We start from the raw sequence: 13,868 nt of genomic DNA, 5'->3' as shown, positions 1-13,868 counted from the left end.
CCCATGGGAACAGTCCAGTCCGAACTACAAAAGCCATGTCCTTCCCAGAACGGAATCAAGCATCCGAGGACCGGACCGGTTTCGAGGTAACACCTCTCTTCAGCCCGGCTAGCTTGACTCCAAGTGGTGTGGAGTGCCTGGGACCCACGTCTGGGCATCCCCAGCGCACTTAGGGCGGCAATTGCAAAAACAACAAGTGATGGACTGAATGTGGATCAATGTCACACACTCCCCCAGTCAAAAGATCTGGGCCCAAATCCATCGTTTTTTTGCACTCCACACCACCCTGGGTTAGACAATGGCAATATGCAAATCAGCTCTGACCCTGTTGCCCCATGGGAACAGTCCAGTCCGAACTACAAAAGCCATGTCCTTCCCAGAACGGAATCAAGCATCCGAGGACCGGACCGGTTTCGAGGTAACACCTCTCTTCAGCCCGGCTAGCTTGACTCCAAGTGGTGTGGAGTGCCTGGGACCCACGTCTGGGCATCCCCAGCGCACTTAGGGCGGCAATTGCAAAAACAACAAGTGATGGACTGAATGTGGATCAATGTCACACACTCCCCCAGTCAAAAGATCTGGGCCCAAATCCATCGTTTTTTTGCACTCCACACCACCCTGGGTTAGACAATGGCAATATGCAAATCAGCTCTGACCCTGTTGCCCCATGGGAACAGTCCAGTCCGAACTACAAAAGCCATGTCCTTCCCAGAACGGAATCAAGCATCCGAGGACCGGACCGGTTTCGAGGTAACACCTCTCTTCAGCCCGGCTAGCTTGACTCCAAGTGGTGTGGAGTGCCTGGGACCCACGTCTGGGCATCCCCAGCGCACTTAGGGCGGCAATTGCAAAAACAACAAGTGATGGACTGAATGTGGATCAATGTCACACACTCCCCCAGTCAAAAGATCTGGGCCCAAATCCATCGTTTTTTTGCACTCCACACCACCCTGGGTTAGACAATGGCAATATGCAAATCAGCTCTGACCCTGTTGCCCCATGGGAACAGTCCAGTCCGAACTACAAAAGCCATGTCCTTCCCAGAACGGAATCAAGCATCCGAGGACCGGACCGGTTTCGAGGTAACACCTCTCTTCAGCCCGGCTAGCTTGACTCCAAGTGGTGTGGAGTGCCTGGGACCCACGTCTGGGCATCCCCAGCGCACTTAGGGCGGCAATTGCAAAAACAACAAGTGATGGACTGAATGTGGATCAATGTCACACACTCCCCCAGTCAAAAGATCTGGGCCCAAATCCATCGTTTTTTTGCACTCCACACCACCCTGGGTTAGACAATGGCAATATGCAAATCAGCTCTGACCCTGTTGCCCCATGGGAACAGTCCAGTCCGAACTACAAAAGCCATGTCCTTCCCAGAACGGAATCAAGCATCCGAGGACCGGACCGGTTTCGAGGTAACACCTCTCTTCAGCCCGGCTAGCTTGACTCCAAGTGGTGTGGAGTGCCTGGGACCCACGTCTGGGCATCCCCAGCGCACTTAGGGCGGCAATTGCAAAAACAACAAGTGATGGACTGAATGTGGATCAATGTCACACACTCCCCCAGTCAAAAGATCTGGGCCCAAATCCATCGTTTTTTTGCACTCCACACCACCCTGGGTTAGACAATGGCAATATGCAAATCAGCTCTGACCCTGTTGCCCCATGGGAACAGTCCAGTCCGAACTACAAAAGCCATGTCCTTCCCAGAACGGAATCAAGCATCCGAGGACCGGACCGGTTTCGAGGTAACACCTCTCTTCAGCCCGGCTAGCTTGACTCCAAGTGGTGTGGAGTGCCTGGGACCCACGTCTGGGCATCCCCAGCGCACTTAGGGCGGCAATTGCAAAAACAACAAGTGATGGACTGAATGTGGATCAATGTCACACACTCCCCCAGTCAAAAGATCTGGGCCCAAATCCATCGTTTTTTTGCACTCCACACCACCCTGGGTTAGACAATGGCAATATGCAAATCAGCTCTGACCCTGTTGCCCCATGGGAACAGTCCAGTCCGAACTACAAAAGCCATGTCCTTCCCAGAACGGAATCAAGCATCCGAGGACCGGACCGGTTTCGAGGTAACACCTCTCTTCAGCCCGGCTAGCTTGACTCCAAGTGGTGTGGAGTGCCTGGGACCCACGTCTGGGCATCCCCAGCGCACTTAGGGCGGCAATTGCAAAAACAACAAGTGATGGACTGAATGTGGATCAATGTCACACACTCCCCCAGTCAAAAGATCTGGGCCCAAATCCATCGTTTTTTTGCACTCCACACCACCCTGGGTTAGACAATGGCAATATGCAAATCAGCTCTGACCCTGTTGCCCCATGGGAACAGTCCAGTCCGAACTACAAAAGCCATGTCCTTCCCAGAACGGAATCAAGCATCCGAGGACCGGACCGGTTTCGAGGTAACACCTCTCTTCAGCCCGGCTAGCTTGACTCCAAGTGGTGTGGAGTGCCTGGGACCCACGTCTGGGCATCCCCAGCGCACTTAGGGCGGCAATTGCAAAAACAACAAGTGATGGACTGAATGTGGATCAATGTCACACACTCCCCCAGTCAAAAGATCTGGGCCCAAATCCATCGTTTTTTTGCACTCCACACCACCCTGGGTTAGACAATGGCAATATGCAAATCAGCTCTGACCCTGTTGCCCCATGGGAACAGTCCAGTCCGAACTACAAAAGCCATGTCCTTCCCAGAACGGAATCAAGCATCCGAGGACCGGACCGGTTTCGAGGTAACACCTCTCTTCAGCCCGACACATGGGAACAGTCCTGCCCGAACTGAAAAGCCAGGTCCTCCCTGGACTGGAATCAGGCATCCTAGGACCGGTTTTGGGGTTTCACCCCTCATCAGCCCGGATAGCTTGAATGCAGTGGCACAGTGAGCTCGGGACTCACGTCTGGGCATACCTGGCACACTTAGTGTGAAAAGGGCCACGTAAACCAAGGATGGGCGGAATGCTGAATAAATCATACATTCACCCCCAGTCAAGAGATCTGGGTTAAATCCCTTAATCTTTTGCTCACCATGACACCCCAGTTTAGGCCCAGCCATATGCAAATCAGTCTTGACCCTGTACCTCATGGGAACAGTCCAGACCAAACTGCCAAGCCTGGTCCTCCCTGGACCAGAAACAAGCATCCTGGGACCGGTTTCTGTGAATTAGCCTTCATCAGCCAGGCTAACTTGAATCCAGTGGCACAGTGAACAAGACACCCACGCCTGGGCATACCCATCCCACTTAGGGTGAAAAGTGCTATGCAAACAAACGATGGGCGGAATGCTGAATAAATCATACATTCACCCCAGTCAAGAGATTTGGGTCAAATCCATCGTTCCAAACTGGGGTGGCGTAGGGGGCAAAAGAACGATGGATTTAACCCAGATCTTTTGACTGGGGGAGGATGTTTGCATTGTTAGCATTCCGTCCATCATTTGTTTACTGTAACACTTTTCACCCTAAATGGGATGGGTATGCCTCCACCCCCAGACAGATGGTCAAACTGAGAGAGTAAATCAGTGTTTTTAACAGTACATCAGGTGCCAAGAATTACACTATTTCTAATTGGGATGAGATGGCGTGGATAGCTGAGTTTTCATATAACAACAGTTATCACTCTTCCACTGATTACTTCCCTTCTTACTGCACTTACGGTTTTCATCCAGAAACCATGCTATCCTCACTTCCTTCTCCTTGTTTTACCCCTGCAGCTATAGACTTAGTAAAAGAGATGCAGGATATACATAGGAAAGCACAGGTGAATTTGGACAGAGCTTAGGCAAGATATGAAGAGGGAGCAGATCTTCACAGACGCACAGAGCCTGGATATAACCAAGAGGCCGAGGTGTGGCTCTCAACATGGTACCTTACATTGAGAGGGTTCTGCAAATTCAAACCCCGGTATAAGGTCCATCCAGGATATGTAAAGTGGTGAATCCTGTCGCTATGAAACTAGATCTTCCGGCTTCACTTAAGGTACACCCGGTATTTCACGTTTCTTTTCTGAAACCGGTAGCACCAGGTATGCGTTTCTCTACAACCCCAGCCCCTGTGATGATGTATAACGAACCAGAATATGAGGTCAGGGCTATCATCGATTCTCGTAGAGTGAGACACAGGCTTCAGTATTTGATACTTTGTAAGGGTTATGGTGTTGAGGAACGTACCTGGGAGCCAGCTAGTCAGGTACACGCCCCTCTGTTGTTGCGTTTGTTTCACAGACGTCATCCCGACAAACCCAAACCAGTAGGGGAGTCCCTGGCAGGGTGTACTGTTGTGGTTACCACACTGGGGGTGGTCAGAACTACTAAAATGGCTGACGCTCGGGGGCACGCATGTGCATTGGCAGGCCAGAGAGTTCATAGCGCAGCCTCCCCCAAGCAGTAAAGCTTCGCATTCCGGTTCCTGAAGTTAGGCTCTCACCTTCCGTGTCTCCTAGCACTTTTGTGTCTTCAGGAATCACTACATCCCGTTTCATTGGGGGGTGATTCTTTACCTTGGATTTCTGCACTTGGTGTCCCCGCTTCGGTTTTCCGCCTCCGTCTGCTGACATTCATCCTCGGGAGTCTGCATCGCATCCTGCTTAGTTGGGGGTGATTCTTCTCCCTGTATTCTGCTCTTGGCGTCCCTGCTTGGTTCTCCGCCTCTCTCTGCTGGTTTTCCGTCCTATCTGATTCCTCCGGTTCTTTCTATCCTGAAAAACAAGAATATAATACAGAAAGCTGCATTACTGCAGAAAGACGGTAACAGCGCTTTGCGCTGACATTTATTTCATGCTACATTGCCCATGCTATACTTATCTGATCCTGTGTTTCTGTCGCTGTGGACATCTGTTCCATCTCTCGGGGATTTATTAACCTGTTCAAAGAAGAAATAGGAACGTTAAATTAGCACCTGAATTAAGGTTATCTTTATTTTGGTCATTAGAAAACATTTGTTTTGTAAAGCAGTAAATCTTACAGAAGTCTTGCAACAATGATGGGTTCTAGACTACGTTTTTTTAAATGTATTTCCATTTAATTCCTTTTTTGTAAATCCCCCCTAACCAGTATTCTCCAATTTTATTTTCCCTCCAGAACCAGACACATGCCAGACAACCATAGCTAATTGAATTGATAGGAAGAAGAGAACTCTTAAGGTACAGAATAATCCACCAGAGAAGAACTAGAGACAGAAACACCCTACTACATCTTTTCTCTTGTCTACAGTTTGTTGTGCCTTGTCCCTGCCTGGTCCTGTTGCAGCCCAGGGTTCGACGTGAGACCATTATCTATCCTTGTTTTGTTTCCCTTCTTCCCCGGGTTACCATTGTCACTTTGACCTTTGTTGGGTGCGTTAGGTGATTTAGGGAAGTAGTGGACCCCTCTGTGACTTTCCTGAGGAAGCATAGGTGAGTTCTGACAATAAGTATGTTTATGAATGGGTTCTGCTGTAAATTCATCCAAGGTGTACTTTTTAAAGGGTATTTCAAATATGGATGATTGCTCACATTTCAGTCTATATCAAGTAAAATCTGCATAATGCAGTTTCATATCTATATAAGTATCTGACATTATTTGCTATTTTCTCTCAATCAGTTTAACTGTGGCACACAATCAATACGAAAGGTATGTTATCAATGTGTTTTATTGCAGACACCACCAAAATGTTTATTTTTTTTTAAGAAATTCTAAACGCAGATATATATTTGTCTTTAGCTCCTTATTGTGTGATGGCTGCATTGATGTGATTTAGTTTTATTTATTGGAGATTTCATGATATTTCTCAATGTTATTTATCAATTAACTGGATAACGATGTTTTATTTCTGTAAGAATGTAGGGGCATATTACCAAGCAATAGCGATAATTATCGCTATTGCTTGGTTAGAGACAAACATTTACCGCTAAGCTGCGACGATTTTTATCACAGATAAACCTTGGTATTACCAAGGTTTATCGCAAATGCGATAAAAACCGGCCGCAATGCATGAATATCGCTGAAAAGTCAGCGATATTCATGCATTACCGAGCTAATGCTCTTAGCCATGTTATCCACCTCCCATTGGATAACATGGCTAAGAACTGCTCAGGGCAGGTGTTAGCTTTTGGAGATAGTAAGCGCGAATATCTCCAAAAGTTGGTAATAGGAGATAGCGATGTTAGCGACTGTTTCCAGTCGCTAACATCTTGGCACGCCCACTTTGCATGTCATTAGTGATAAATATCACTGACATGCAAAGTGGGGCCCAAGATGGTCGCTATCTCCTACTAGCTGTCGCTAACTGGTGTTAGCGACAGCTAGGTAATAGGGAGATAATTTTATCTCCGCTTGCTTGGCTTTTAAAGCCAAAAAAGCGGAGATAAACCCCCTTGATAATATGCCCCGTATTTCCTATTGACTGACTGACTGACATCTGCTCTGGCCTTAAGCCAGGTTGTGTGCTACCCCAGGAATTTTTTGTAAACTGACTCCCAGGTTATGGGTATCCGACTTGACATCCCTTTCCCACTCCCCACCACCTTTTTGAAATGTGCAACATCTATTTCCCATTAACTGTAGGTTTGGAAAGTTTGGGGCACATTAGCCAAAGGGGGAAAGTTTTTCTAAATACACAAGTCGGATTTTCAATGAGAAAGAGAGATACAAGAGAGGAGAAAAAAAGACAGAGACATAAGAGAGAGTATCATGATATTAAAAAAAACAAAAAGCATGTTTTTCCTACTGTAGTAACTTTTTAACTGTAAAACTGTCACAATACCTGCTGACCGCTTTATTCCATCCTATGTGTGAGTACGTTAATAACGATTGACAAAAGTATCAATAGGAATATGAACAGTAGAAAAGTTACGTAAAGAACAATTTTTATTTGGAAGGTAAAAGCGCATTAATCAAAACGTATTATGAAAGATTCGCAAAGAATCGTTATCTTATTACAATGAAAACTTTTTGAATCAGGGCTACTCTGATGTTAACGGCTTTTTCATTGTTCATAGCACGAAATGCCCGATTCAGAATGTTTTAGTTAATACATGAGGTGAAAAAAGCATTTGGAGAATTCCATTCCAAAATACCTTAGACGATATCTCATAAAAATGTTAATCAGCTGCTTATATATTGGATTTTTGCACCATTTGTTATGGAGCATAATGCCCAGCTTTGCGAAATGGTCAAGTACAACCGCTTTGAAATGTTGATCCATGAAGAATAAACTGAGATATGGCCATTGTGAAACGGGAACAGGTGGAAAGAAAGATAATAGCGAGACCCATTTCCATTCACGTCATTGCAGTTCAGGGTACTGAAACCAGCTGATGCTTTTGCGTGCGCATTTTGAGAGGAGATATGGCATTAGAAAAATAATACAGGGATTGTTTATTGTTCTGCATATGAGCATCAGGCATACAATTCACCCCTATCTCTGTAAGTTTTTTTTTCTCATTACAAATTGTATTTGGTTTTCGTAAATACATATTACCCAAGGCCCAGAAAGGAGAGTTCGGATAATGAAGCAACAAACCAACTGCCAAAAACAAACAACGTGCCCAGGCTGTCCCACCCAAACCCATGCCGCAAGCCATCAGTTTCACAAGACCATTAGTTGTATTCATATGAGACATTGCCCCTGTCATCAGATCCATATTTCTGAATTTTGGCATCAATACAAGAGTCAGTAGGGCAGATCGTTGCTACTACAGCAGCTCTATAATCTGCCCATCTTTGACAGATCCTGAAGTGTTTTTGGGCGTAACCTCTAGCCTGATACACAGCAACTTCCAACCCCATACAATGATCCATACCCCTCTTCCACCCCACTAACGGAGGTGGGGACTCCGCCTTCCACATCCTGGCGATATCACGTTTGGCAAGGGTGAGGCACAACAATAGAAGTGAAGTTTTACATATATATATTACCCTCAATTCCATCTGTGCTATGAATAAGAATGAAATTGGGGACACATGGGACAATCCATTAGAGGACCTCATCCAGGCAAAAGATCACATCTCACCAGAACCTGTCCAGTGCCATGCATCTCCACAGAGAGTGAAATAAGTTACCCTGTGCCGCTCCACAGCGGAGGCATACAGGGGAGGCAATGAGGCCGATGCATCATCGACTGTGCCTCATATAGGAGGCCCAGTGTAGGTATTTAAATTGTATCACACAGAGGCAGCCAGCATTCGTGCATCCCTGTGTGCCCATAGTGCTTTGTTCCAGTCCACATTGTCCAATTCTTCCAGACCAGCCTCCCATGCTGCCCAAAGTTGGCGTCCTTAATGAACAGTGTTCGATATACTTTGGTTGTTTTGTGGGAATCTAGATCTCCTATGAGGAGTTTACACTCTAGAGGGTTAAACTGGTGGAGAGTCACAAGGTGTGGTGTGATGGGGTGAGGGCATGGTGTAATTGGTAATTGTGGTGGGATTCTCTACAGTGTAGTTGATATTCCAATTGCAGTTCTTGAAACGATTTCAGTGTTGTTCCCTGCATCACGCCCAGCAGGGGGGAGATCCTATCTTGTCCCATGTCCGGAAGCCCTAGAGCTGAGTCGCCTGGTGAAACATACGACCCTTCCAAAGTGGTTTATTTTCCGTCAGACTCCCCCTCCATCCCATTCATTTTAAAGAGTGCTTCTATAGACCTAGAACCACCTGCATCTCCGGGGGTAGAGACCCTGAACCCGCTCCATAATTGAGATTGTTTAGTACAGGGGTAGTGTTCATCACCCACCTCTCTACCTCTGTAAGTTTAAGCAAACTTTATTATCAGTCTTTTTTTTAAATGAAGATCATCTAAAATTATGACTATACATAAAGAGATCTTTCTGACTCGCATTGATCAGCTTTGCGAAACGTAGAAAAACTGGACTTTGCTCTCATATGGACGATTATTCAGTTCTAAAGATTTGATACTATATTACTCCATTTTTAGGACTGGATAGCTGTCTGCCAGAGCCCATAACATCAACATGCAAAATGGACACTCAAAGAGTTTTTGAGTCTGCACTCTTCGTTCATTTGTTCGTTTGAGGCACTTCTATCAGTAATTATTTGAAGAAATGCCTTTAAAATTGTGGATCAGGCCGGAGAAGTATTTGATCATTACTATAAGCTATTTGCTTTTAGGTGGTATGCTGTTTAAAGAGTGCTTCCCATCACAGTGCATGGGTGATGAAACAAAGCATCTATGGAGTGCAAGTGAGGCAGTTTTATGATCCTAAAACTGTTTCTTTACTTTTCTAGATTCAGCAGCAGTGGTGATGGTGCACCTAAATGTAATGTTGTGCCCAAATGGGTTTTTTCTCCTAAATGTGATTTGTGCTCCTAAAAGTGTTTTGCACTACGGGTATTGCACCAATTGTAATGTTGCACCTTAATGAAATGTTGATCAAAAGTGTGATTTTGCTTTGAAATAGGAAATGATATACCTAGAGATACTAATATTTTGTTTTTGGGATTGTGTTTATTTTTTTACACAGTCCCAATGCAAATTGTATTTTGGGATTTAACAAAGCCACACAAAGCCCGAATATGTGGCTTTGCGTGGTTTTATGCATCCACCCAAAATTGTGCACCTACCAGAGGATGGCATAACAAGGAGAAATATCTCTATTTCTCCTTTTTACATACTCTTTACATGTGTGCTTCATTTTGCAGCACACATACAGTGAGGAAAAAGCCTCTAAGGATTGTTTTTGTGCAGTAAGAGATCTCTTTCTGCATTAAATCAATCCTGCCTACAGTGCAGGCACCCTTGCTCTGTTGTGCAAGGCTGCCTGCATTTGTGCTAGGCAGCCATTAGTGCACCAACACAAGGAGAGAGCTGAATATCAAGATATCTTTGTAAATGTAGTGCAGTTGAACTCTCACCCCTTCACGCAACACAGCCAGCAATTTGCCTTACTGCATTGCATTACATAAAAAATTAGTAAATAAGTTATTGTTATTGTTATTGTTATTTTATTGTTATATAGCGCAAATTGCCATTGGTCTCTAAGTGCTTTAGAGAGGAAGCCGAAAACTGCAGGACAGCGAGCTAAACAGATGTCTGTGTTGCTCTGAACAGATGCGTTTTTAGCAGCTTTCTAAAAGGGAGCAAAGCAGGTTCCCTACGTAAGGACTCTGGCAGGTCATTCCAGATCCTTGGCAGGAGAATCGAAATTGCTCTGTCCCCTTTAGTCTTAAGATTGAAGCTAGAGGAGGCTAATCTGCATGCTTCTAAGGAACGCAGGGTCAGTCTCGGCACGTACTTTTGTACTTTGTCTTTTATATATTGTGACGCATCTCCGTTAATTAGCTCCAAAGGCTCATACCTAAGTCTCCATCTCCGCTCAGCTTGCCGGAGTGTTTGTTTTTTCTCCCTTAGGGACTCGTCATACCAAGGGGCTCCTTTCCCTTTATCTCTAACCCTTTCTGTCCGTTCAGGAGCTAGGGAGTCAAAGGCCTGAACTAGTCGGGAAAATAGGGCTGCACATTTATGGTCCAGATTACCCTTACTTAGCACAGGGACAGGAATAGAGTGAAGCAGGGTGACTAAGGAATCAGCCTCAACATTCTTCCACAGTCTGACTTTCCACCACAGCGGTGGTGGTCGCAGCAGTGGACTATCCATAGGGACCCAACAACTCACCAAAGAGTGGTCTGACCAGGCACAAGGACTGATGTCAGTTATCCGTGCCAAAGGTTTGGAGGACCAGATTAGATCTAACGTATGCCCTTTAATATGAGTGGGTCCCTTTACTAACTGCACCATTTCCATAGAGACCAAACTTGACTCAAATATCGCTTCCACCGGGTCTTTATGCGGCCTGTCCCAGTGATAGTTAAAATCTCCCACTACTAGGAGGTGTTTATATCTGGAGCATAGATCAGACAAGAGTTCTAGAAAGCTCTCATTAAAATCTGGGGGGGCGATATACTACTGTTAGTAGAAAGCAGGATGATTTCAAAAGGAATTTTACCGCCAAAATGTCGGCACTGTCACAGTTGTCCGCAAGTATTTTCGTCACAGTGAGATTCTTTTTGAACAGGACCGCTACTACCCCTCCTCTGCAGACACCAGGTCTATTGTGCCAGATCGCATCATAGTCAACAGGCAAAGCTGCCACCATGTCCGGTATGGAGGTGTCTCCCAACCAAGTCTCAGTAAGGGCCATATGGCGATTCCTTTGCACCAAGATTTTTCAATACTGAATGTGGTATTGCAAATTACCATCACTGGGGATCCTAATAGATTTCCCCACTCATGCTCATATTGAAAAAGATAGAATTTAGCGCCTCAACCAAAAATTGGTGTCACTGTGATGCACCCCTGTTACACCAAATGTGAAATCGTCCTACCACACTTTTGGGGGCTATTAACAACCAAAAAACCTACACACGAGTAAATCTACATATGTAAATGTATTCCTGGACTTTGTTGCAAATTCACTGCTTTTGGCTATTCATCATTTGTGAGTGTACATTTTTTTCAAAGTGTAGAATTACATATTTCTATCCTCTTAAAAAATAGAGTGGTGCCATATTTATGAGTGTAAGGTTACTGTTCACATGCATTAATATTATGTTAGATATGAATTCATAATATTTATATGTGCATTGTAAATGTAGAACATAATTTTAAAAAAAGTCCAGCGCTATTAACTTAATTTCGAAATAAATATTAACTAACTTTAATATATTTAATTTTTTTGTAATACCAAAAACCACATAAAGCAAAATGTTTATTTTTGCCTATTATGTAATACAAATGCCAATAAGTAAGTGCAGAATTAATTTAACTTAAATTAATCATTTTATTACTATTTAAGCGAAATAATGTATATGTTTTGACATTGTGGATTTCCATTTTAAGTCCATACCTACATTAATCTTTATGAGAGGATGTTGCAGTACCAGTAGTTAGCCTTGTGTGGTGCTAGACTTACTCCAAGTCTTAGATGGAACACATTTACGCCTTTGTGGGGTCCCTTTTGTCTATAATAATTACTGAGGTGAAATTTGTGAATAGAGAGCAGCTTCCTCTTTTGTGCGTGGGCACAAATCCCTTCCGAAACCCCTCCTTACTTCTCCCTCCATCCTTCCTATTTAGCCTTAAATAGTCCTCATTTTACCGCCACCCCCACATCCCTTCCATGTCTACTACGTAATGGAGGAGATCTTCTCACGTAAATATTGGGAGGCTGGGTTGTGGCCAAGTAAGATGGCGGAGTAGACATGCATTCCTGGAGCTCCCACCAGCTCATTATCCGGAATCATCCTGTGGAAAAAAGCAACACACGGCGTAACAAAGATGTAGGCCCTCACCTCCCTTGGCACCATCCAGTAACCCTGCACCGCTAATGTGAAACACTTCCCGTGAGGGGAAATGGGGGGCGGCCGACAAGGACAGACAGCCATCGTGTCATTGCCAAGAGAGACGTGCGAGCAGAGGAGATGGAGGTGCGATCCGGAGAGCGAATGTGCCTGTGAACTGAGGCGGGCTGGTCGACAGACAGTGGTCAGGTGCTCGCAGTGGGAGATTGTTCCCAGTCGTCCGTGGAACCGCCGTTCGGGCGGGGGGAGGCCTGGTCTCTGCGCTGTGTAGGTGAGGAGCTGGAGGGCAGCGGAACTGTGCGGCGGGCACTGGTGTGACTCCACAATGCACAACGTGGAGTCAAGCAGATGTGGACTGCGGGAGCCCAGCGAGGCCCTATAGAGGTGCCACTTACCAGCAAAGTGACCTCATGAATGCAGGGAATGCCTTACACAGCCGGGACAGAGGAGTGTGGTGTGCCAGCAAGGATGTGGGAGTGACCCACACCCAGCACCTGAATTGGGAGAGCCAGTGTGAGGGAGTGAGACCCTCGCAGACGGCCAATGCGCGCAGACCCCCTGGAGTGAAAGTGAGGCCAGAGGAGTATGCACATTCGCCTTAAGGGCATGGTCAGGAGTTGAGGAGTGTTCGAAGCCCATACTGGAGAAGTGGCTTACCACAACAGGGCAACTATCGAGTAGCAGAGGTACACGGAGACTACTTGCAGCTGAGTGAAAGCCAAGCACGGAGCTGGAGTATATAATCAAGGCCCTGATGCAAGGACATCTGGCAGGGTGAGGAAAACTTTACAGGTGGTGGTGGGAACTCCTGAAGGAGGCCTGTGTAATGATACACATATTAACAAAGCAGCACCAGCATCCCGCAGCATTGTAAGATGGCGCTCCAGAAGAATGTCCGACATTCTTCTGGAGCGCCATCTTACAAATAGATAATTCTTGTAATCCTTGCTCAGTCATTTATCAAGGGCAGGATCATACTGTAAAGATTTATCAAGAAACACAAGAGATGAAAGCCCAGTTTAATCATGGCTTCTTTCATGTGTGATTTCAGCTGTCGATGATTGTGAATTTCTGTGGGGTCAAACACTCCTAGGTTGCCAGCTGGCACCATTATATACCTATATACATTCCACATAGCGACAGGTAAGTTCAAAAGGAAGATGAACCAGTGCAACGAAATCAGCGCTAACACTGTGACAGCTGTGTGCCATATCCATTGTAGTCGCACTCTAAATCCGTGTGACTATGAAGTAAACGGCGAGGAAGATGAGTGTGCAGCAATCAATGAGTGAGAAGGTGAAGAGCACAGCCTCCATCCTGCTGCCCCAACACTGTCCGCCGTACACGTGACACTGGCACTGGTAGCGTCCACACCCAGACTGCTATTCATGCCATGAGGGATGAGATGATTCATAAAATTTACTCCAACCCCATCGATGTTAATCTTCTCTGATGCAATCTTAGGAAGGTCTTTGATAGGGGGAACATCACTGAACTAACAGTGGACAGGCTACAGACGGAGCTACATACCCTGAGGTAGACTGTCAACGACCTCCAGAAGCATGT

The 13,868-nt window shown here is 45.6% G+C and overlaps 1 pseudogene; it reads right to left on the bottom strand.

Moving 5' to 3' along the window:
- Positions 1 to 13,251: 13,251 nt before the first annotated feature.
- Positions 13,252 to 13,618, bottom strand: LOC144767109 (protein cornichon homolog 4 pseudogene; annotated as a pseudogene).
- Positions 13,619 to 13,868: the final 250 nt, after the last annotated feature.

Source organism: Lissotriton helveticus, chromosome 7 (genome assembly GCF_964261635.1).
Source record: "Lissotriton helveticus chromosome 7, aLisHel1.1, whole genome shotgun sequence".
Classification (NCBI taxonomy): domain Eukaryota; kingdom Metazoa; phylum Chordata; class Amphibia; order Caudata; family Salamandridae; genus Lissotriton; species Lissotriton helveticus.
The sequence above is the reverse complement of the archived record's forward strand: the minus strand, read 5'-3'. Positions and strand labels throughout refer to the sequence as shown.